This window comes from Mercenaria mercenaria, chromosome 12, assembly GCF_021730395.1.
Source record: "Mercenaria mercenaria strain notata chromosome 12, MADL_Memer_1, whole genome shotgun sequence".
NCBI lineage: Eukaryota > Metazoa > Mollusca > Bivalvia > Venerida > Veneridae > Mercenaria > Mercenaria mercenaria.
The window spans coordinates 17256697-17279701 of record NC_069372.1 but is presented as its reverse complement, the minus strand read 5'-3'; positions in this window follow the sequence as shown (position 1 = coordinate 17279701).

The window sequence follows — 23005 nt, the reverse complement described above, 5'->3', positions numbered from 1 at the left end:
GCTCCGGAGTGCCTTTCAACCAAGAAGAAGTGATAACTTGTTCTCCGAAGTAAAGGGAGTTATGTGTAAGTCGTTGCTGTAAACTTGGGACATGAAATAACCAGGATAGCTCGGATATGCATGTACACATTTTATAATGCATCTGTTCAGGGGACATTTCTTCTGTCGGTTTGATTATCCCTGTCTCTGCACTAAGTTCGAAAGTAATGGACGTGGGTTTGTATTTTCAAACTATGGTATTAACCTAAAAATGAGTGAATATTCTGAGTCTAGATTTCTCTTCTCGTCAGCAGCGGCTCCATATTCCATCTAAAAATGTGTCATATTAAGCCCATATGTCTCCGGCTAATGTAATGTTACTAGATATTCAGTTAAGAATAAAATATATCACTCAAACATTAAGGATTTTATCTTATATTTTTAATCAAATTCTTTTTACAAATATATCTTTTTAGAATATGTTTTTGAGATTTTGAGAAATTTCGTATTGTTTTTGTACGTATTCTAACTATACACATTTACAAACTTCAGTTTAAAGAATTTTTAAAATCAGATATAAAAACAGTAATGTTTTTTTCCAAACCATATGATATTTTTGTTTTTCATTCCAAAGTAGTTTTTTTTTTGTTTCCTACGAAAAAGACTTGCTTGGGCTTTTATATCTTTCTTTATTAGAGATGCTAACTTTTAGCGTAGCGAAAATGTCAACATTTAATGGTCTATTTCTTCACAGGTGTGCAGACAATTCCATTGGCAAAATTTTAAAATTGATTTCCAGAGACGTATTTACATAACTCAAAGTTAGGCCGTTACATTATGGAGCTCAACTACCTTTCTAGTCACCAAAACAAAGCGTCTGCATCAAATCAACCCGCAAAATATCCTTGATTATAAGTGGATATAACAATACCCTATTCCAACTTTATTAGTTAGACTCTAATTTGTAAAATTTCTTATTGCATTTTTGTGCAACTGTTATCAATGCAAGGTAATTACCATGCCATTTCTCAGCATGAGTGAATAGGCGTGTTTGATTAAAGTCTGATGCAGTTGTAAATAATCAGTTTAGCCGCAAAGAAATTAAATACCGTAAGTTGATATAATGAGATATTTGGCCTTCAGTTTTGTCTGAAACAGACGCTGCGTACCAGTCAATTTAAGAAACGTCAAAGAACCAGTAAACCATTTCAAACTTTACCAGAATTGATTAATGGTTTGTGAAGAAACTCGTCTGACATCTACTGCGTTTAATACGGTACATTTCACAATGCATAGAATTAATTCTGATTACTTCAGTATAATGTCAAGCAAAATAAGCCTTGAAATGATATGGATTTTTTTTATTAACTGAATGAATTAAATAAAATATAAAATAGTATGACCCTCAACACATACAACGACAATGCATAAAATGCAGCTTTATATTTGGCAATGACTTACAGTGGTATGCGCTGTAACATTTACGAAAAAGTTGTATAAGGCATCTACGTCTGAGATCTGGTGCTAGGGTCTTTAGGGCTGTTGAACATTTCCTTTTATGAAGAGACTCTTTTATACCGAGTCTGCTATCGTTTTGCTCGGTTGCGTTCTACGCATCTGAAAGACCTTTATATAGCTTATTTTCAGTTAGATGTAAGCGTTGAGCAAAATGCTTGACCAATATTTACTTTTATCTACATATCAAGTTTATCATTGGACACAGGCTTTCGTGTCGTGTTAGATTGTACAACGTTTCTCGTAGTATGAAATCACTATAATATTTCGTTCGATATTTGCTTAAGCCGGTGCTAGGGGGCGTGAGAGGTGTTGCACATGTCATTACCTCTCATGAACAGACTCAGTCAAATCGAGTCTGCTATTATTCTTCTTTTTTTTTTTTTGATTGCATTCTATGATAATAGGAAAAAGCTTGTTTTACTTTACAACCGGAAAGATGTACATGAAACATGCTATCGAAAATCCATGCATGGAGTTGTCCCAGACGTTAAGAAATGTTTCTTAACGCATACTTTTCAAAAGTTGACAGGCTGTCTAACATGTCAGGCAAATTTTGAACTGGTCTGAATGATGATTATCAATTACACTAACTAAATACAATTAAAAATGACAAAGGGAGGTTTTGATTGACAGGAAGTGTAACATGTTTTGACGACTTGTCAGTTTCTCTTAAGCATGCAGTCATAAACTGGTAAGTATGATATTATCATATTCTGGAATGATTTAAATCATGTAAATGTTGGTCGGACAAATCCTCATTCGGTCAGATAATAACCGAACGTATTTCTGACTGAATATCAGGCAAGTTGTCAGAAATTTTCGCGAAACATGTTAACTAAACATGTTTTGTAGTAATAAAGGTCAATGTCAGATCATAGCTCTCCTGTTAAATAATATGTAGGCTCTGCTTTCAGGTTTAAGCTTTTACTGTTCGGCTTTCAGTCTTTTTTATTGACTTTCTAGTACAGTGAAAGATAGATAAAAGAAATGCTTCTTTTATATTGAGTATATAAGTACTAAAGTACAATAATCGCCTGTAAAATATACCAGTTATATTTTTATTTCTAAATTTAGAGTGTCTCATAATGATTTGCAATTGTATTTGATTCATATAATAGTTTTGATCGTGTACCATGCCATATTAAGTAAGACTATTATAATAAATATGTTGTACTGTATATCCGCCCCCTTGATAGCCTAAAGGTAGAGGGCCCGCTACTGATACGATAGGTCCTGTGTTCGCTCATACCTAAGAGTAACAAAATGGTACTGGCAGCTTCTTCTTTTGGCGCAACGGAAATGAAAAACATAGTGTAAATGAAAACCTTTACATAAATCAAAAAGATTAGGCTTCTCATGACATGCAAGCTATCGTGTCTTGTATATTTGTAAAGCTTCTTCCAGACGTTTGAAACCTTCACCGACGTCAGTTCGATATAACAATTTGCGATAGTGTGTGGGATAAACATAAATAAGGAATATTTTTTGTAGATCATGACAAACAAAATCCATAACACTTTATTTAGATTGTGACAGTGACAAACAGCACAGCTATTATGGTCAATAATGCTAGACAATATTTATTGAAAGCAGACAGATAAAACGAATGGATTCCTGCAATAACTTTAATACAAATGTTTCCACACGCAATGCTTTAATTAAATTTGAAATCGACTAATTTGGAATATGAGAACACATACCGTTCAAAGCTTTTGGCTGTTTTGTATCTTTATGTATGCCAATTTTAAAGCATGATGTTTATAATATTTGTACTTATGTTTTTCCAAACTTATCAACTCGAAATCATCTTCTTCTTGTTCCGGACAATATATATAATAGATATAATAGGATTATAAAGCAGTTCCTTGATCTGGAATCTTTTTGGCTCGAGTGGACTTTGCAAGGACATGATCCCACAAGTTGCTTGCGCTTAGTTTGATCTTGTCTAGTAAAATTCACGATAGCAGAAAACATTATAGCACATAAAGGCACTGCTTCAATTTACCCTTATATGCAGATACCTATTTCAAGTATCAATTATTCCAGCAAAAGTTGTCTATAATCTAAGAAAAGCATTCGGTTAAAATTACATTCAGAGTCAAGGCATTTGCGCACTTAGCAAACAGGTACTAGTAGGCCTCAAAGCGTAAACAAAACTAAGGCAATGAAGATCAAAGACACGACAGACATTTCGGTATCGACCAGTGACAACCCGAAAAAGGAAGTGCAGGAATTCGTATTCCTTAGCAGCAAACAAATTACAAAACTGAAGGAGGAATATTTCAAGAAAGTTTGAAGATGTTTTTTCCAGAATAGTTAAGATAAATGAAAAATATGAATCTTTCAGATCAGTCCCCTCGAAATTCACCTCTATACATCAGAGTCTTTGAGATTAACATAGTCTATATGCGAGAAAAAGTAAATTATTCAACAAGGAGTCACAGATGCATAGTTAAGATCTTATGGCCTTTAACACATTTAAAAGAGGCGTACTACTATCTCACTCCCGCAAGAGTTACAGCTAGTCTGACGATGTACAGAGGATAGAGAAGGCAGCAATACTAAGTTGAAAATTCCACAAATCTGTGCTGATACCAGTGAGAAAAAAAAATCATTAAAAATCAAATTTTGAAAAATTCTAGGGAAGTATTGAACGGATGTATTGCATATACTTATCACTTCATCATTTGACATTTTCAGCTTGTCGATTCTGTTGTTTCTGTGATAAAAACGAGTAAACCTCCGGTTGCAGAACACTAAATTTTGAGGCAAAAATGGCCCAGAATGCACAACTTGCGCAACCTTTACCGTATTATCTGCAAATTACTGACCTAAAACATATATATATCTTTAAAACATGTGACCAGACGAAAATAATTGTGGGAAGAAAAGTGTCTCATAACCGTTTACTTTTTCCGTATCTTCTTTCAGCCAGATTACTTTAAAGTTTCTTTTTGGTGGTGTGAAAGATGTGGAAAAAAAAAGAACTTATAAATAAATATCTACATCGGAAAAGGACACTTTCCGTAATTTAGCCGTGGTCAGTTTTTTTGTGTGGAAAAAAAACATTATGAATAATTTTGTCTAATTGTAATATTTCATTAATTACTTAATATTTACGTGTAATGATTTTTGTGGATAACCATATTATGTATAAATGTACAGGAAGGCTTAATTGAATAATGAATCTCCTTACAAGTTTGCGAAAGGGCCTAAATAATTCACGTAAGGATTATTCACCTGTTTTGATCGGTCAAAACATTCGGTATGGTAAACGGTGAGATGTTGCGTATTAGTAATAATTTTGCCCTACTCTGATTTGAAATATTTTAATATTTTTCTAGTACCATCGTACAATCTTCTGTGTGTGTATTTTTCAACAAGATTATTTTTGTTAAAGAAACGTCATTGTTACAATGCATCTCTGTATTGTGAAAGAATATGATATTTCCGTTTACATGATATAACATCACATATGTTGAATGAAAGTCAGAAGAATACCACCTTTGAATTAACAGTGGTATTTGCATATTCAAAACAGTTGATAATTTCTTGTATAAAGAGAGGTATATATTTTCGTTCGGCAGACAAACATATTAAGATGTGACATTTTGCACTTAAAAAGCAATATTCTGTGTTCGTAACACAATGCTTTTAACAGACAGATATTAGGATTAATTGTCTGTGATGTGTTTCTTTCATGTTTCCTTAATTAACATTTTATTATCTCTAAAAGACAGTGAACCAAAACATCTGTAATTAACTACAGAGCCTCAGAAATCCATGTTTCAATAGCCACGAACTTGACTTTTCTAGTTTTACGATGGTTGTTTAGTTGTACGGGTAGAACAATGCTTCAACGGCTTTTATACTTTTTATTGTGATGAACATATTATTTTAGTAAACTATTATGCAAGTTAATTGCAACATTGGAACTTTTTTCTCTAGCAATGTTTGCGGAATACAAGGGGATCAAATTAACGTTCATAAGCTATGTATTTAACCATGCGATGTAACCATTTGTTTGTACTTTGAAGTATGGTTTCATTTCATTAAATCACGAGTTTCTCTTATTTATTTCATAAGATCAAACATATTATAATATCTTACTTTGTGATTCCAGTGACATTTAATCAAAGTTCCAAAAGTAACAAACCAGACACATATATTAGTTTTGTATAGATCTACCTGAAAAGGGAGACGCTTACAATCAGTTACAAAATACGACTTTAATTCCCGTGGAACAATAGATAAAAAACGTTACTAAGAGAATAGAAAATATATAGATCTAAAGGAGTGACTTAAAAATTAATGAATATGAGAATGGGAATGAAATCTTTCCTGAATTACAAAGTTCAGACTTTCAGACACATTAATGCGGTTAAAAAATGAAGACAGTGATAAGATAAATCAAAAAACATTAATCAGAGAACATGTGGGTTATAATTGACTGAAATAATTATGCAATAGAAAATTGCTTATTACTTCCTTCTTATATCACAGAAGGTTTATACAGGCGCGTACGTATAACCTTGCTGCAAACGTTTACGAAATTTCATATGTTTATTACAAATATACAAGATATTATGGAGACAAGAAAATAGCTTGCAGGGCCAATGATGAATATTTATTACATGTAAAGAAATGATAAAATTCATTTTTCATCGAAATTAAGATGAAGTTAGACAGTGCGAAAACTTGTGCTCCTTGCATTGTACATAAAACTCATGAAATGCAATCCACAGTTTAGTATTAATCGTACAAAGCAATATCTGTTTAAACAACGATGTTGCAGAAGAAGAGAAGTCTCTCGTGTTTTTGCACGTGAACATATGATACTTTATTGAACTTCAAAATATATAATCAGTCATACTTTTATACCAATTGAATACATTTAAATCACAATTGTGAAAAGAAAACAAAGTCGTTACCTTCGTACTATTTTTTCAACTAAAATATTTCTGCAAGTATGTCATTATATTGTATACTGAATAAACATGCTTTTTGCAAGAACAAAAAGTGCCATATTTTCTTGTGTGGGTTTTAACACAAACTGTAAAACACTTTTCCCAAGCTATAGAAATGTAAAGATCTTGCATCTCTATCTGTCAAAAGGAAGAATACAAAATTCCAGTTTTCAACATATCACATATTACTTCTTTTTTTTTAACATTAACACGCCCGTTTAGCTCAATAGGGAGGGCGCAGATCTACGGGTCGCGAGGTGGTGGGTTCGATCCCCTGGCGGATCGTATGTTCTCCGTGACGATTTGATAAAAGACATTGTTTTTGAGGTTTGCACTGGTACAGAATCCAGGAGCACTGATTAGGTCAAATGTCCGCCGTTGCATTAATGAAATACTGTTGAAAAACGGCGATAAACCCAAAACAAACGAACACTGACACATTATTTTTGATTATTCGTCTGCTGTAGAAGGCTAATAGTCTTTTAAAAAATAGAACATTATACATTTGAGCCGCGCCATGAGAAAACCAACATAGTGGCTTTGCGACCAGCATGGATCCAGACCAGCCTGCGCATCCGCGCAGTCTGGTCAGGATCCATGCTGTTCGCTTTCAAAGAAACTGTTAGCGAACAGCATGGATCCTGACCAGACTGCGCGGATGCGCAGGCTGGTCTGGATCCATGCTGGTCAAAAAGTCACTATGTTGGTTTTCTCATGGCACGGCTCACGTATAGAATGGCTTCCTGGTCAATTGTAAAAGCTATTGCCCGTGGTCTGAAGGACAGGGGTCAATAAATGTGTCTATTGACTGGCAAGTCATTCAATAAGAGTTGTGTTGTTTGTTTGTTTTTTCAATTGTTTTACTTATTAGCCCAGTAAACATATGTTGAATATAGGAAAAACGATGTACCGCATATTTATATAAAAGACAATAATCTTAAATGTACTGTAATAGCTGCTTGACAATGTAAACAAGTCCTATATATTTCATAGTTAACTAGAATATATGCCCTTGTTGCTTTACAAATTGTGGCAAATAATTTCCGACATTAGTGTTGCCATATTAGGAATCATCAGTCTTTAATACATAACTTGTTAGATATCATTGGCAATTATGAAACCTTTTTCTAAAAATCGAAAACTTCTAGTTTTACGAACTGTTCTCGCGATAAATCAATAGCAATTTTCTTTACTTCGTTTTCGGATTGATCCAAACAACTTTGGAACCAGTATACCAATAAATGATTCATTTTGTTTAATGTCTTAAACCACTAATATTACTTCTGTTATACTGGAAAGGGTAGAAGGGTTGCTAATTAATAACTAAATAAAATCTTTGAAAAGATCCTTTGGAAGCATAAAACGCAACCAAGAAACACAAAAGCAGACTTCTATTACAGTACGAATGATTGTACTCCATCATCCTATTAAAATGACCAGAAAATATGAGCCGCGCCATGAGAAAATCAACATAGTGGGTTTGCGACCAGCATGGATCCAGACCGGGCAGGATCCATGCTGTTCGCTAACGGTTCCTCTAACATGTGTCTAATTGCAGTAGGCTTTGAAAGCGAACAGCATGGATCCTGACCAGATTGCGCGGATGCGCAGGCTGGTCTGGATACATGCTGGTCGCAAACGCACTGTGTTGGTTTTCTCATGGCGCGGCTCATAAAACACTGAGTCAAAGTACGGGGCGACTTTTTAAGCCACCACACGACACTTAAAGACTGCTGTTGTGACCTTTAATAAAATATGTGAAAATATTTTTTTTGGAAACATAGAATGCAACCAGTCTACATAAATAGCAGACTGTGATTGTGTCTGTTCATGTAACATGTTATATTTATCTTTAATGTTTTCTCCACACCACACCCTGGGCACATCCTGTAGTTTACATCGAAAACTTTCATAGCTTCTTGTTCCCGAGCCGGCACAATTAAAATTTAGCCGGTGCGGACTTACACTTTGAGTTAAGACAGGTTCTGGGCTTCTGAGTCCATTCTTTCTCTTCTGCTATTAATCACATTCAAGACATATAAAATCTGCACGTCTACAAAATTGTTTTCTTTTTTAAAAAGTCAATTCTTTATTACTGTAACAACAGCTTTGTGTCCAGAAATGTCCTGCATGTTTTAATTTGTAAACACAGTATGATCTTTTTTATTTTTGTTTCTATGATATTCTTGAAAGTAGCGACTTGTTCCTGCCAATCGTCTTAACCCTTACCATGCTGGACACGACTTATTCTGCTTTTGCGACCAGTGTAGATCATGATCAGCCTGCACATCCGTTTTTCAGTCAGTATATTTTTGTATGCACCCCTTTTAATAGTTAATGGTACTGTCCAAATTGGAAGATGGACAAGTTCATTATAGAAATTTAGTGTGGTAAGGGTTAAAAAGCCTCATTACAAATAATGGATTATCTTATGCGGTCTGGTACCGTATCACTACATATTTACTACCAGTATTCTGAGATGTCTTTCATTCATTATTAAGCTCACTAGGAGAGGCAATTCAGTTCTTAAGTTACCAAAAATACAATATATTCCATAAAAACTTTACACATTTATCAATTCGAGGAAAGTAGATTAGCTATAAGTACTTTGGTGGAGCTAAAAGAAGTCGCACATTTTGCACAATAGTTAAACCGAACTTCACTAATAACATCAAATTCTACTGTTACTACTAATATGTTGAATTTGTTTGAACGATTTTACATCAAATTCTACTGTTACTACTAATATCCTGAATTTGTTTGAAGGATTTTCCTTTTATTCCTGTAAATGAAAAAGAAACATTTAATCAAAGATGTAAGGTACTTTATTAAAGGACAATGTCTATTTCTTGCTTAGTTTATTTATTTTAATTTTAAAACATAAGAATATTAAGGAAGGGAAAACAATAAACTTTAAACGCAATGTGGAAGTTAAGTTGTGTAATAAAACGTCTGTTTAAAGTATTCAAAGTACTGAAGCAATGTTTTGTTTACGGATGATTTATTTATGGTATGTATTTATATTAATCTCACCAGTTTCTTGACCTGGTCCCCAGAAGCAGGCGCCACAGAAAACTCCAACAATGATAGCTAAAATAAGAACAGAAGTTATCTCCCTTCGGTCATCATTTTTGAGCCGCTTTTATTGCGTCTAATTCGTAGTCATTAAAGATATTTGCTGTAGATTTTTCATGGATGCTAAGCTATTATTCATTTCTTTAAAAAAAAAAGCAAAGTCTATTACATGTGAACGTTTTTCGAAGTTACAGAGATAAAAAAGCATTTTTTGTTAAAATAATCAAGACAAAACAGGAACACCTGCCTGAAAGTTGGGCCAAAATTCAATCGCTTATTTCTTTTTGCTGAATACGTCTTGTCTGTTTAGATAATTTGATTTGCGACATATTTGTAATCTTTACAATTAGCAGTAAAAATGACGTATTTCAGTTCTTACATTTTTAAAGATTACTAATCGTGTTCTCATTAGATTTCTACAGTATAACATTTTGACGCACAAGGCCTTCCAAAACTCGAGACATGACTTTTCAAACATTTTTAAAGATTACTAATCGTGTTCTCATTAGATTTCTACATTATAACATTTTGACGCACAAGGCCTTCCAATACTCGATACATGACTTTTCAAAAACTAATTTAGTGCCACCAAAATAATGGACAAACACATTATATGAATATTGATACCTAATTCAAGTATTTTCACGTGGATGATACGACCCTCTGCAATTAACACCTTTGGCATACGGGACAGACGCGTGCATTATACATACATATCGGGAAGGTCTAATAAGTAGTGTCGTTTCAGATCAAATATAGTATATATTGTCAAAATGTATTATCAAATACCGTAAACGCAGGAGAAAGGTTGGATTTTGAAAAAGGGATAAGCGTTAAATTATTGCATGACATTGTGACGTCTCGACGTAATATATTACACTGTGCGGGCAAAATAGACATAACTGGATTAAAACCATTAAAATAAGTGAAATTAAAGTGTTTTTGTTTGCTTAAATATATGATAGAAAACATTTCGCTCATGTTCACATTATTGTACAATACTGTATAAATATTGCAGCCGTTGTCCGGTAAAAGTTATTTCAGTTAACAGGGCGGCGGGCCGAGTTTTGATATGACTGGATTAAATGTTCGTGGGCTTTGGTCTCACTAGGTGAAATACCAGTACTAGTAAGTGAAATGTTATTTTTGTTGTTCCCAAATAAAGAACCTTCGTTAGTCTTTAAATAGTTTTCTTTGTTTGTTCCAAAAGAATCGCTGTTTGTTACATCTGAAATGTTTTCGTCCGTCATTTCTTGATCAGTGCCGCATTTTGAATGTTTGTCATTAAGTTTGCCTATGCTAACTGGCTGGGTTTCGCATTGATTTATCTGAAAATTCTTTTCTTGCAAATCTTTCATAGGCTTTACTTCTTCATATTTCCGAACGAAAACTTTATTTAAAAGTTTACTGTCCGTTTTCGCAAACGTGGATTTCTCTTAACCGTTTCTGGTATCTGTAGCATGGCATCCTTCTTTGTGAGCTACCATCTGATTAAATTCCTCCGATTCATTCTTAAGAGTCGAGGAAGTATGTAAAAGAACATTCTCTCCAAAGGAAATACTAGAAGTTACGACATCTTTACTTCCGTTTCTTTCAATGTTATCAAATGAGGCCTTGCCATATTTTTCGTGTTTATGTATACGATTTCTTGTGTCCTCACAAACGTCTCCATTTTTTGCATTACTCTCAGGAGAGTTTGAAGAGTAGTTTTCCTCGTCACCACGTGCTGTCAAAGGGATAGTCTCTTTTGGGGCAGCCGTTCCATTTATTGATCGACGTTTTCTTACCTTATCAAACAGAAATTATTAGCTGCATTAAAATCATAATCAAATGTTATTTCAGAACATTTCATTTTGAGTTTTGTCTCCTGTAATGCTTAGATTTCAAGTCTCGAAAAGATTTTGTTTTTTTCGATTTCTGCCATGGTCACACATTGTTTTGATTTGTTGACGGTCTGTTTTAGGAAGAAATTCCTGTTGAACTGGATAAACATTCTTTCAAGTCTTGAAATCTAAGCATTACGGGTGACAAAAAAAAATCAAAATTAAATCTTGATGCTATACATATCGTGTAACGGGAAGTACCTATTTCGTAAATGTGCTCGGAACTCAGTAAGATATAGTGGTAATTTAAAGACGCTCGCTACAGTTTCGTATTTTTTTTCTCAATAATAGATTTTGATGAAATGTTTTGTATTAAAAGATCATGTTAAGATATATTGAAAAATGAAATAAAAATACTAGGTCACCAGCTTTGTTTTAATTTAATTTGCCCCTAGATATGGTGCTATTTTAAACATTTTTCAAAATTTCTGTAATCCTAAAATATCTTTCAGTAAAGTACAATAATCAGCATAAATTAGATTATATAAGCATTTTTATAACGGAAAACAATATATCTATTTGAAACATGCTCTGAGAAATCAAAATAACATGATTTTTTAAAGAAAGGAATACTTGTTCAGCAGACCCAAGGGCTATTTTTGCATATTTTTGTCAGTTTTATGTTAGTACTTCTGCTATTTTATCGAGTTTCACACAATAGAATTTAATCAAACTCTGCACATACCTTTGGTTATGTCTACCTAATCTAAAACAAAAAGAAAATTGATAGGTCACCTTATTAGATTTCGCTTAAATCAAATTACAACGAGGTGGGGTGTGGCGGGCATTTATACAACGCAGGTTGGTACAAAATACTCTTTCAGTGTTTGAGCAAATGACTTAGAAATATATATATATAATTATCAAACGGCAGATTTCTTAATAAGCGGATTTTAAGGTTTTTCTGAAGCATTTTGATAGCATAGAACGATGAAAGTTTCCGCCTTTTTTTTAACAAAACCTGTAGTTTACGAATGTACGGTACTGGTACGGTACGGGATTAGAAACAGCTGTGACTCAATGCAGAGTTTGAACGCTGGTAATAAATAACAGACTCCAGTATATGTCGGATTGAAGCAATTTGAACTAAAGGTATTTTAAATGTATATATTTTGTAACCATGGTGATACTTACCCTAACCTTTAGTCCACGGTGCACAATCACGTGGTCTATGACGTCATGCTATAGGTATCGCGCCAAGCATTTTTTGTCAACAAAGCGTCGATTCAAGAAGAAAATTCGTCGTAAGTATTTTATTACGAATTTTTGTAAAATGTCTTTAGAATGTTGCAAGTCCTTTTATAGATGCGTACCTCCGATCACACAGCATCTGCCCGTGTCTGCTTTAGTTTGGCTGGAAAACGGGACAAACTGACCAAACTCTCAAAATCGCTCTTGCTATTGCTCCAAGCTGATTCCAGAACCGCATTAAAACCAGCTTTCTCTTGCTGAAGTCTTCAGATGACCGTTTTGGTTTGGTACTTTCTGTCTCAAAACATCCGCTGATTGATTATTTTTCACGTTAAAGGTGTTATTTTCAGGTAAAACCAAAGATAAAAAGATGTGCTATTGCGGCAAGTTCTGGAAGATAAATGATATCGCAACAAGCTGAAACGATAATCTTATTTTAAGTCCGTTTTCCCATCAGTTTTCATACGTAAATCAACGCATATCACTCTTTCATCTAAACACGATCTGTCAGTCGAATTTATCTTGTGTATAATGCGAGTTTATAGGCAAAACACGGAGTAAAAAAAAATATGCTATCGCGGCTAGTTTTAAAAGATAAATGATGTTACAACAATCTAAAATTTTAACTTGGAATTTAAGGCATTGCTCCCATTAATTTCCACAATTACCGCTTGGTACTCTTTCATTGAAATACAGCTACTGGAAATAAAATTTTTAGGCAAAAACAGGGAATTAAGATTATGCTACTGAGAAAGATCAATGATATCGCTACAGGCTTAAACCTTTCTTAAGCCAATATTGTCATATAAATCAAATCTCGCATAGAAAGTAATGTACACATTATGACAGATTTCAATGGCTAATCAATACATCTGAGAAAATAATTATTTTAAGATACATGTATGGGGTCCCAAAAAAAAACGAAACTGGTTAAATGATAATGCAAATGCTAAATTAAGTATTTGATACTTTTATTTTAAGAAAATATAAGACATTGGATTATACGAGCTATTCTTGTTTTACAGGTCCTTTTACTATCGAACTAGCCGGGAGACTGTTTTCAAGCTGGTGGACAAATATGGGCGACGAGCAGATGACAGGTCCATACAACGTGTGTCCATTTATAAACTTTGTATATTGGAAGACAGGTAATACAATGCAACCTCTGTAAAGCAAGACCCTTTGGATACAAATATCGACTGTTATGTAGAGGTTTTTGTTCTGGAGAGGTAAATTTGATAGTATATTTCAGCTGAGGGAAATCTGATATGTTGTTATAGAGGGGGTTTTGCTTAACAGAGGGCCGCTCAGGAGAGGTTGTACTGTAACCTATAGTCATTTGAAAATAATAACTACAATAATAATAATGATAATAGTAATAATAATACCATTACCAAAATTATTATCTTAAATGATAATTATAGGGGAAATTCTAGTCTGTAAACTCACTGACATAACCTTTGCACCGGCAAAACAAACAAACTTCATAGGAAACGGCGTCATAGCACAAAATAATTGAATAAACTCTGAAGAGACCAGTCGAAAGCAAGACAAACAAAACCAACACTAGATTTGAGTCTGTTCATAAGGAACTATGAGCAAAACAAAACTATCAACGCCCTTGGCAACGCCGTAAGCAGTACATGTATGTATCCATTTGCTTTGGGATTAAATGCGTGGCGACATGTTATAGCAGGCACACGACACGTCACATCTGCATTTATAATAAGTCTTATTTGAATCATATAAGACTTACCAGTTTTTGTCTTTACTTTTTTGCTTGTTACAGGGACCACGACTTTGATCGCTCAAAGAGAACTAGGGCCTTGTGCATAAAAAGGGTAGCTACTATGAGCATAGACAGGAATGCTGTTAAAAGGATCCCTTGGTGTTTCGTGGGACAGCAGTGCAAGGCGGAATGAAATTAGCGTAAGAATTGGACTCGACAGCTGATGAAACACAGCATGTTGGCGTGTTAATTGACATTTCTTCTTTTCGACTAAAAATTCAGACTGCTGACATCAGAAGTTTCTTTCAAAATTCTATTTCAGACATTATCATGAGTCAACAGACAAAATTTGAAGAATTTCTTTATGTTGAAAATTTTAGTTATTACACAGTTAACTCTCTAAAGCCTTTAAGGCCATGTATCATGATGTAGATTGAACTTTTCGTTTAAACATTTGTAACATTTTACAACTAACACATTCCAGAACTGTCAGCTTCAATTTTATTATTTTTAAAGACATGTAACTTCATGTATAATAATACGTAAACAATGATTGTAAAATAATGTATTATGTCCCGAAAATTCAGAAAAGTCAGAAAATTAGATAGTAACAGCGATATTTGACTTTATCAAAATCTTTAACCAAAACATTCTTAGTTGAAACGGACATAACTCTGTCAAATTCAAACAAAGTAGCAGGAATTGTTTCATTGGTGTAGACTTTGATAGCAAATAACTATTTTATGTTACAAGTCAATGGGTTTGATAGTAACAGATATTTGAATTTGAAAGCCGCTTAAGAATAAAAAAAATAGAGAGGCACGAGGGTTGCATCACGCCAAAAATGCTATTTGACACAATGACCAGAATGCACCACTAAAAATTCGAGATCAGCATGTCTTCATCAATTTTTCAAAGTATTCACTGGTTTAAATTACACACACATTCCTGCGACGTTGCCTTATATCCCGATTCAGGAATGGCCTGTGCTTATTCAATGCACCACATTGTATGCAGGCAGACTCCGGTTGTCTTCATGACTGCGCATGTGCTCGGTGAGTTCGTAACGGGTCACCACCAGATAGCCGCAAATGTCAGAACTGAAAGTCCGAGGATTGTTCCCTTTCCTGTCGTGAGCGTTTAAGTGTGAACTTATGCTCTCTTCATCTGAAAATTAATAGAAATAATGCTGTCGTAATTATCTGCATATTTGGGAACCATGTCATAGATACATACCAAAATTATAGTCATTTTCTTCAGAATTGTTGTATTCACAAGAGGAGAGGCCAAGAGCTTGTATGGCGGCCGTCCTCTGAATGTTGCTGATGCTGATGCAATTGAGCATCGGATAAACAGATCAAATATTTCGTAAATACACTCAAAACACATAAAGGATCAGTTGATAATTTTCCATTGATTTACAAGTAAACTGTTTCATTTTTAACCAGTTGTAATCTCACTATTTATTCTCCTGTAATAAACTGATTCATACACTACAGTTCTTCCGTCGTTAAGTTATTCCTACATGAGTTTAGTGTGTCACACGTCTTCGAGAGTCCAAGGTATAAAATCTATAAAGTTATAATTTTAAAGAAAATGCACATTATTTTCAAAAGCTTCTGAATGTTATCAAAACTAGACCCATTTTCTGTCCATTTGCTACACAGATATAAAATTACAGAAAATAATTACCAATGCCTATCGAGAGCTGAAACCCCTAGGGAAACGTTTCTGTGTGACTTTTCTCGAGCGTATGCAAATTTCGCCTCTGGCGGAAAGCCTTGCCACGCTGGCTGCACACGTTTGTCCTAGCTTCATCAGCCATTCTGCATTTGAATCTGCAAATAAAAAACACCGTTAGCCATCTTATTTATTATGATTGAGAAAAAAAGCTAATTTGGAAACTGAATACTAAAGCTGTAAACTGGGTTGATTTTGCGTAGGTATTTTTTTCGAGATTTTTAAAATTTGAATATTTAGCGGTGCGTTAAGCAAGAAATAATTATTACGCTTGTGTCTTGAATGTGTGCTTAAGTGAAAATCGCGTATATAAAAAATATAATAGCCTCGCGAATATACGGCTCTATATTACGCATAAACATGTTTATTATGCTTCAAAGCCTTTGTTTTATCCTGAAAAACTAGCTCAAACCTTTCAAGCCACCGTCATTGCGCATAAAAGTTTCAGCTTGTTGCGATAGCATTTATCTTTTAGAACTTGCCGCAATATCATATTTTTTTATCCTTGGTTTTTACCTGAAAATAACACCTTTAACGTGAAAAATAATCAATCAGCGGATGTTTGAAGACAAAAAGTACCAAACCAAAACGGCCATTTGAAGACTTCAGCAAGAGAAAGCTGGCTTTAATGAGGTTCTGGAATCAGCTTGGAGCAATAGCAAGAGCGATTTTGAGATTTTGGTCAGTTTGTCCCGTTTTCCAGCCATACTAAAGCAGACACGGGCAGATGCTGTGTGATCGGAGGTACGCATCTGTAAAAGGACTTGTAACATACTAAAGACATTTTACAAAAATTCGTAACAAAATACTTACGACGAATTTTCTTCTTGAATCGACGCTTTGTTGACAAAAAATGCTTGGCGCGATACCTAGAGCATGACGTCATAGACCACGTGATTGTGCACCGTGTAGTCAGTATATTAAACATATTGTACATTAAATGCATGCGAACACACAATAATTTGCCGTACGCGACAATAGATAATCACTTCCGGGCATGCGCAGAAGATCGCACCAAGTCTGCAGTGAGCTACATCGAAACCAAATTGGCACGGTGTTGCGGTAAATATCGATCCGTCTGGAAAAACTGTAGCGAGTGCCTTTAAAAAGTTATCTATGCGTTTGGATACTGAAAAGATGAATTTGAAATACATGTATAGCGGTTTGAAATGTTACAATCTTCAAAAGAAATACATAAAAATTAGTATTTTCCATTACTATCATTAAAGCATATTAAATAGAATGATACAATACAAACACACTAAATTTTACATGTTGTAGAAAACTCGTGAAAGATTTACTTTTCTTTTCTTAAGAATAGGCTAACCGTCATATGCTAGAAATAATTCATCTGTTCCTTTTACTCGTCACCTAATTTCTTTTTGGTGTCTTGAACCAGGTTCCTCCTAGCATGATCAGCGTACAGCTGAAGCACTTCATACTGTGGATGCCTTAACACAATGCAACGATCCTCCGAGTAAGGAAAGTAGAATTTTTCATTTCTGTTTGTTTCAAACGTTCCCTTTTCACAAAAGTCTTTGTGAGAAAGAAGTAATACTTTCATTCTAGGTTCACCTGTTTGTTTTATAATGCATTCAATTGTGTGTTGTGAATACACATTATACTGCTTGGCTTGATGCAGAATTTCTGTGAGCGGCAGGTACAGCTTAGTCATTTCTATCATGCTTTGTTTCGTGTAATTCTGATTCGGTATTTGCTTTGTACCTATTCTTACTACGACCTTTCGTCCATTTCCATGGTAGCTCTATTTTGTCCCTTTTCCTCTGTTTTCTATGTGTTTCTTGCTTTTCATCATTTTGAATATCTCTTGCTGACATCAGTCTTTTCCTCTTCCTGCAGTTATTTGGATCGTTTGATGACAATATGGAATCTCTGTCAGACGAGTGTATTGTGGAACTACTCTGAAAAGAGGAGGCGTCTGTATATTGGTCTTCCATTTTCTGTATGGTAGTTTCTTGTAATCGTTTGTCTTATTCTGTTCTCAAATGGTGGTACTGCGCATTGCGGTACACTTGGTATCATAACGGTCGTGTAAGTTTGTTGTACAGGAGGAATATATTCTAACGCCTTGTTATTTAGATTATTCAACAGATCCAAGGAGACTGTTGACTAGCATCTACTTCTGTTTGTTATTGCTGGTAACACTGGAGGATTTCTGAAAATATGCAAATATATACAAAGCTTGTAACATGTCCATAACTTTTCATTTGATAAATGCTAAAATATGGGCGTCGTTTGCCCAGTGGTTAAAGTTATTGATCAAGAATCGCTTGCCCCTCACCGTTGTGGATTCGAAACCATACTGGTGGTGTATTGTTCCTAATTACAAGACTCCATCAGGCTGACATTTTTAAGGTCGGTGAATCCGTGCTGGCTGATCATGCTCTGCACTGTTCGCCATTCAGTCAGTATCTTTTTGGTAAGCACCCCATATAATCGTTAATGGTACTGTCCAAATTGGAAGATGGACAAGTTCATTATAGAAATTTAGCAGGGTAAGGGTTAAAGTACATTGTATCCTGGCTGTAATATCTTTTAATCAAACATTTCTTAATTTTACCCAATACGATTGGAAAACAGCCACGACGTTTGTAAATAACGTCCGCGTAAAATCATGTTTTGATTTTATTGTCGCAGAGGTTTATTACTGTTAATTTTGAAAAGCAAATCTGAATTACGATACTAAATGAGGAACATGTATCCCAAAAGAGGATGCATGGGGTACATCATGTCTACAATAAAAAAAAGTTACCTCATGCATGTTCTAAAACCCACTAAAGTAAGATTGTACGACCTTTCCTCAAGTGCTTCTTCAATGCATGCGATATTTACTTCGGAACTCATATTAACTGTCTCCATGTTTTGAAAAGCTCAAACATCAGAGTTTCAATCACTCTGCCATTTCTACATTGTTTTCAACTCGACTTATGTAGCTTCCCATAACTCCACCTTTACTTACTAAATTGCGACAGTTACCTATGAATGAATACATAGAAAAAAAAACATTATAGATACATTATGTTGCCTTAGGACAGTAAGGAATGCAAAATAGTGTACAAACAAAGTGCTTGTGACGCTTAATGCTACATTATGGTAAAAGTGATGAAATAAGAGTTTTGTGTACGTAGCCTATTACGTCCCGTCTGACAAAAAGACACCAGTATCTTTATCAGCTCTAAAACTTGGGTGAAAAAAAAATATGCATTTTGTCTAGGTTCATTTTATTGTTTAGGTACAAACACATTATAAATGTCACATAACTATACCGGAATGAATACCCCTTACCTGTCCAATGCTCGGTCAAAAAGTCTGACAGACATAGCTTGAATATCATATGACAACGTCATTATAGAAATTCTGTGATCCATAACATAACATTTTATTAAAATGTAAAATAAAACATTTAATGGAGTTAAATCTTACCATTCTTCTTTTTGTTCTAAATTGCTATTTGATACGGCTGCCACCTTTAAACGAATTGCGTTGGTTTTGTAAACATATATCCTCACATAGGATTTATTACAAAATAACTCAAAAACATTTGGTGGCTGATTCCTGCTAGGTCGTGTTGACGTGTTGATAAATACCATTGTTGTCGTGTTTTAACGATTTCGCCCCGCCGACAAGAAAACACGACAAATGTCATATTTTTTCGAGGTTTCTTGTTTTCGTTTTGGGTTCTTTCGTTAGACATGTGCAGAACAATTACATCTATGCAAGACTCGCTTAGAGACAGTCAACAAAGCGGAAGTATTTAAGAAAACGGCCCACCTAATAAGATAATAGGTAAGGGTAAATTTCTCGGAAGCACAGAGCACCAAAAACACAGCCTCAGAGCCAAGCATTTGCAAAGAAGGCCCACAACAAAAATAAAGCTGTATCGGAAAAAATATTACAGGCGGATTGCTTAAAAAATCCAACACGTACATTTAAATTTTATGCACAGATAGAGGGGAGGGAAAGAGGTAAGTACACAGCCACACCCTTCTAACTAACATAGATAAACAGACAAGTAAGATACAACAGCACTGTAGGGCACCGCTTTAGACACAAGCACACAAACGCACACATATAAGTAGGAAAACACAGTCGTGTATTGACTTAGGATTCCGGCAGCAAAATAAGTGGGGGGGAGGGGGCTGGGGGGGGGGGGGGGGGGGCAAAATCAAATAAATAGTAAAGCGGGAAGGGGTGCCAAAACAAGGGAGCGCACTTGCAAGGGGAAAAAAGGGAGAGGCGGGGACGATAAGGGAAATGAGGATGAGGAAGGAAACGCTAACAACAAACAACACAACATACGCAACACAAAATATAAGACAGACAGAAAACCAATTTAAAATAGGGGCACCGCCTTGGAACGGTCAGTAACCTATATAAAGGAAACTGGGGGTTTAAACGCGTTTAGGACATGCCCAGCCAGCACGACTATATCGGCCCGATATAGGTATAATGTCGGAATGTCGGCAAATTGTGCCGATGTTAGGCCGACATCGGGCCGTTGTAGTGCCGCAAAATATTGAAATCGGTAGAGCGACATCAATCATTGTAACTATTTCGTACGTCGGATTGACATCGAGCCGATATTGGATTCTCTCATATAACTCAAAATATTTTTGATAAACGTGAAAAGTAATCTAATTGTTTATAGGTGCTAACTGATTAACAAAAATATATGCCAGAATTAATCAAACTAGATTCCAAACAAAATTTGTAGACGGTATTTATCAAATACTTATATGTAATAAAGGGAGGTAATAATTAAGATGCATTTTATTTTTTATGTAAAATACCGCCATGGAAATATTTATATTTACAAAAAAAAAAAATGAAAATAGAAATAAGTTTAAAAGTCTAACTGAACAATTTTAATAGTGTTAAGAATATACAGAAAGCTTACGTAACTGTATAAAATATTATATCAATAAAATCATACAAGCATCATACACATGAAGCGAGACACATCAGTTCTCAAGAAAACTACTCTGAGAATCTTTGAAGTGTATATTTTAAGAAAACTTTGATAAAGCAATGCGTATTACACTATTTCGCGACCACGATATGATCTGCCAATATCGGGCCGATATCATTTTGATGATGGCCAAATATCGTTTGCCAATATCGGACCAATGTCATTATGATGTTGACCCGATATCGTCTACCGACGTCAGGCCGACATCATTCCTATTTGCAGCCGATATTAAAGCCGATATCGGGCCGTTATAGACAACGACGTCGCTTTGATATCGAGCCGATATAGAATGCTGGCTGGGTGCCAACCTCGCTTTTACCCTATTTTCAAAAAGTTAGACTACACAATGTAAATAAAATCCCCGCTGAGAAAGGCTCTAACATTAGCGAAACAATTCCAGATCATTTAAAGAAAACAATAAAATTAAGGTAAATTTAAGGTATAATTACACCAATGTACTCAAAAACTTGTCTGAAGTCGGAGCACCAAGAGCTTAACTTTTAAGGGCAAGACTACGAAAGCTGCAAGACAAAATGCCACTCCCTCTGTCCGTACATGTAGGATTTAGGATATGTGTATTTGACATTTTAAATTAACAGTCAGTCATCGCCATACTAAATGCCAAAACTTAAATGATAACGTAAGATACAGTTTATATTGTTATTTACTTGATAAGTTACAAGATTTCCCGATAAATTTATATCATTCATAATTAGGTAGTGTTAACTACCAGTTTGAATCGACTGCTTTATAAAACTGTTAAACACACTACTTCAAAATTTAACTATTGATTTTTGTGACTAATTACGTTTGTATAAAAATTATCTTTTGTAAAGATTTTTGGGTGAAGTCCAAAATGTACATTAGACATTTGCGAATTAAAGCTCATTATATATAGATTCACCTTTTTTGCTTTGGAATCGCTAGGGCTTTCACAGATGCATCAATCTTTTATCAAATTTTGTAGGTGAAAATTCTTTCGTAGAAGAATAGCAAAGTTAAAATGAAACTCACATGATACTGTTGATGATATTCATTAATTGTTTTTGCTGGTTATTAATCATACAAAGGCACCGAAGTCGATAGACTGGCATCAGTCATTCAAAACAAATACCTCTACCATGAAATTCTCTTTAACAGCACTTGCTTGAAAAATTTACAATATCTCTTAACTCTGACTTTAACGACTTGTCAAATGCAACCTTAGGCTTGCATCAGTCGTTAGTCACCTGGCCATAAAATCAATCCTCTCTAATAGGAACTTTCTGGAAACAAATACAATATCTCTTGCCTCTGTCTGGAGCCTAGAGAGAAAATGGTTTTCTGAGAAAATATCAGTGTCAGTATGAAGAAAGAAATTAATACTATTATAAAATATTTGATCTCAAAAGACTTTGTAAGTCTAATGCGATCTGAACACAGGCAGAATTCCACCGGGCTAATAATCACCTTGAAGTCGGAAATCATTGCAAATTTGTTTATGATGTAACATAACCTCCAGTGCCAAGAATCAATCCTTAACGGCCTTGACAGTCTGTATAACAAAGTTCTTGTCAATGGGTACTTTTAACTACCAGACGAATAGGAGAGGTACATTTGAAACCTTTCATAATTTTGTAAGCTTTTAAATGTAAATAAGATACAAATGAGTAATCTTTAGCATGACAAAGTTCAATGATTTAAAACAAGAAAACATTAAAAGTTTATTGTTATGTAAAAAAAAGCTTTAGAAACAATTACAGTATCAATATCAATTGTGGTGCTACTAATGAACTTTGATTATTGAAACGACATTCATTTTTCTGTGCGTGCTATCATGTGAAGACATGTGATACGTAGCGATACGTAGACAACGTTAGCAAAACATGAAAATTGCGCACCCACATCGTCAAAGTAATAAAAAACCTATCTAATTTAATTATTTACATGTCAC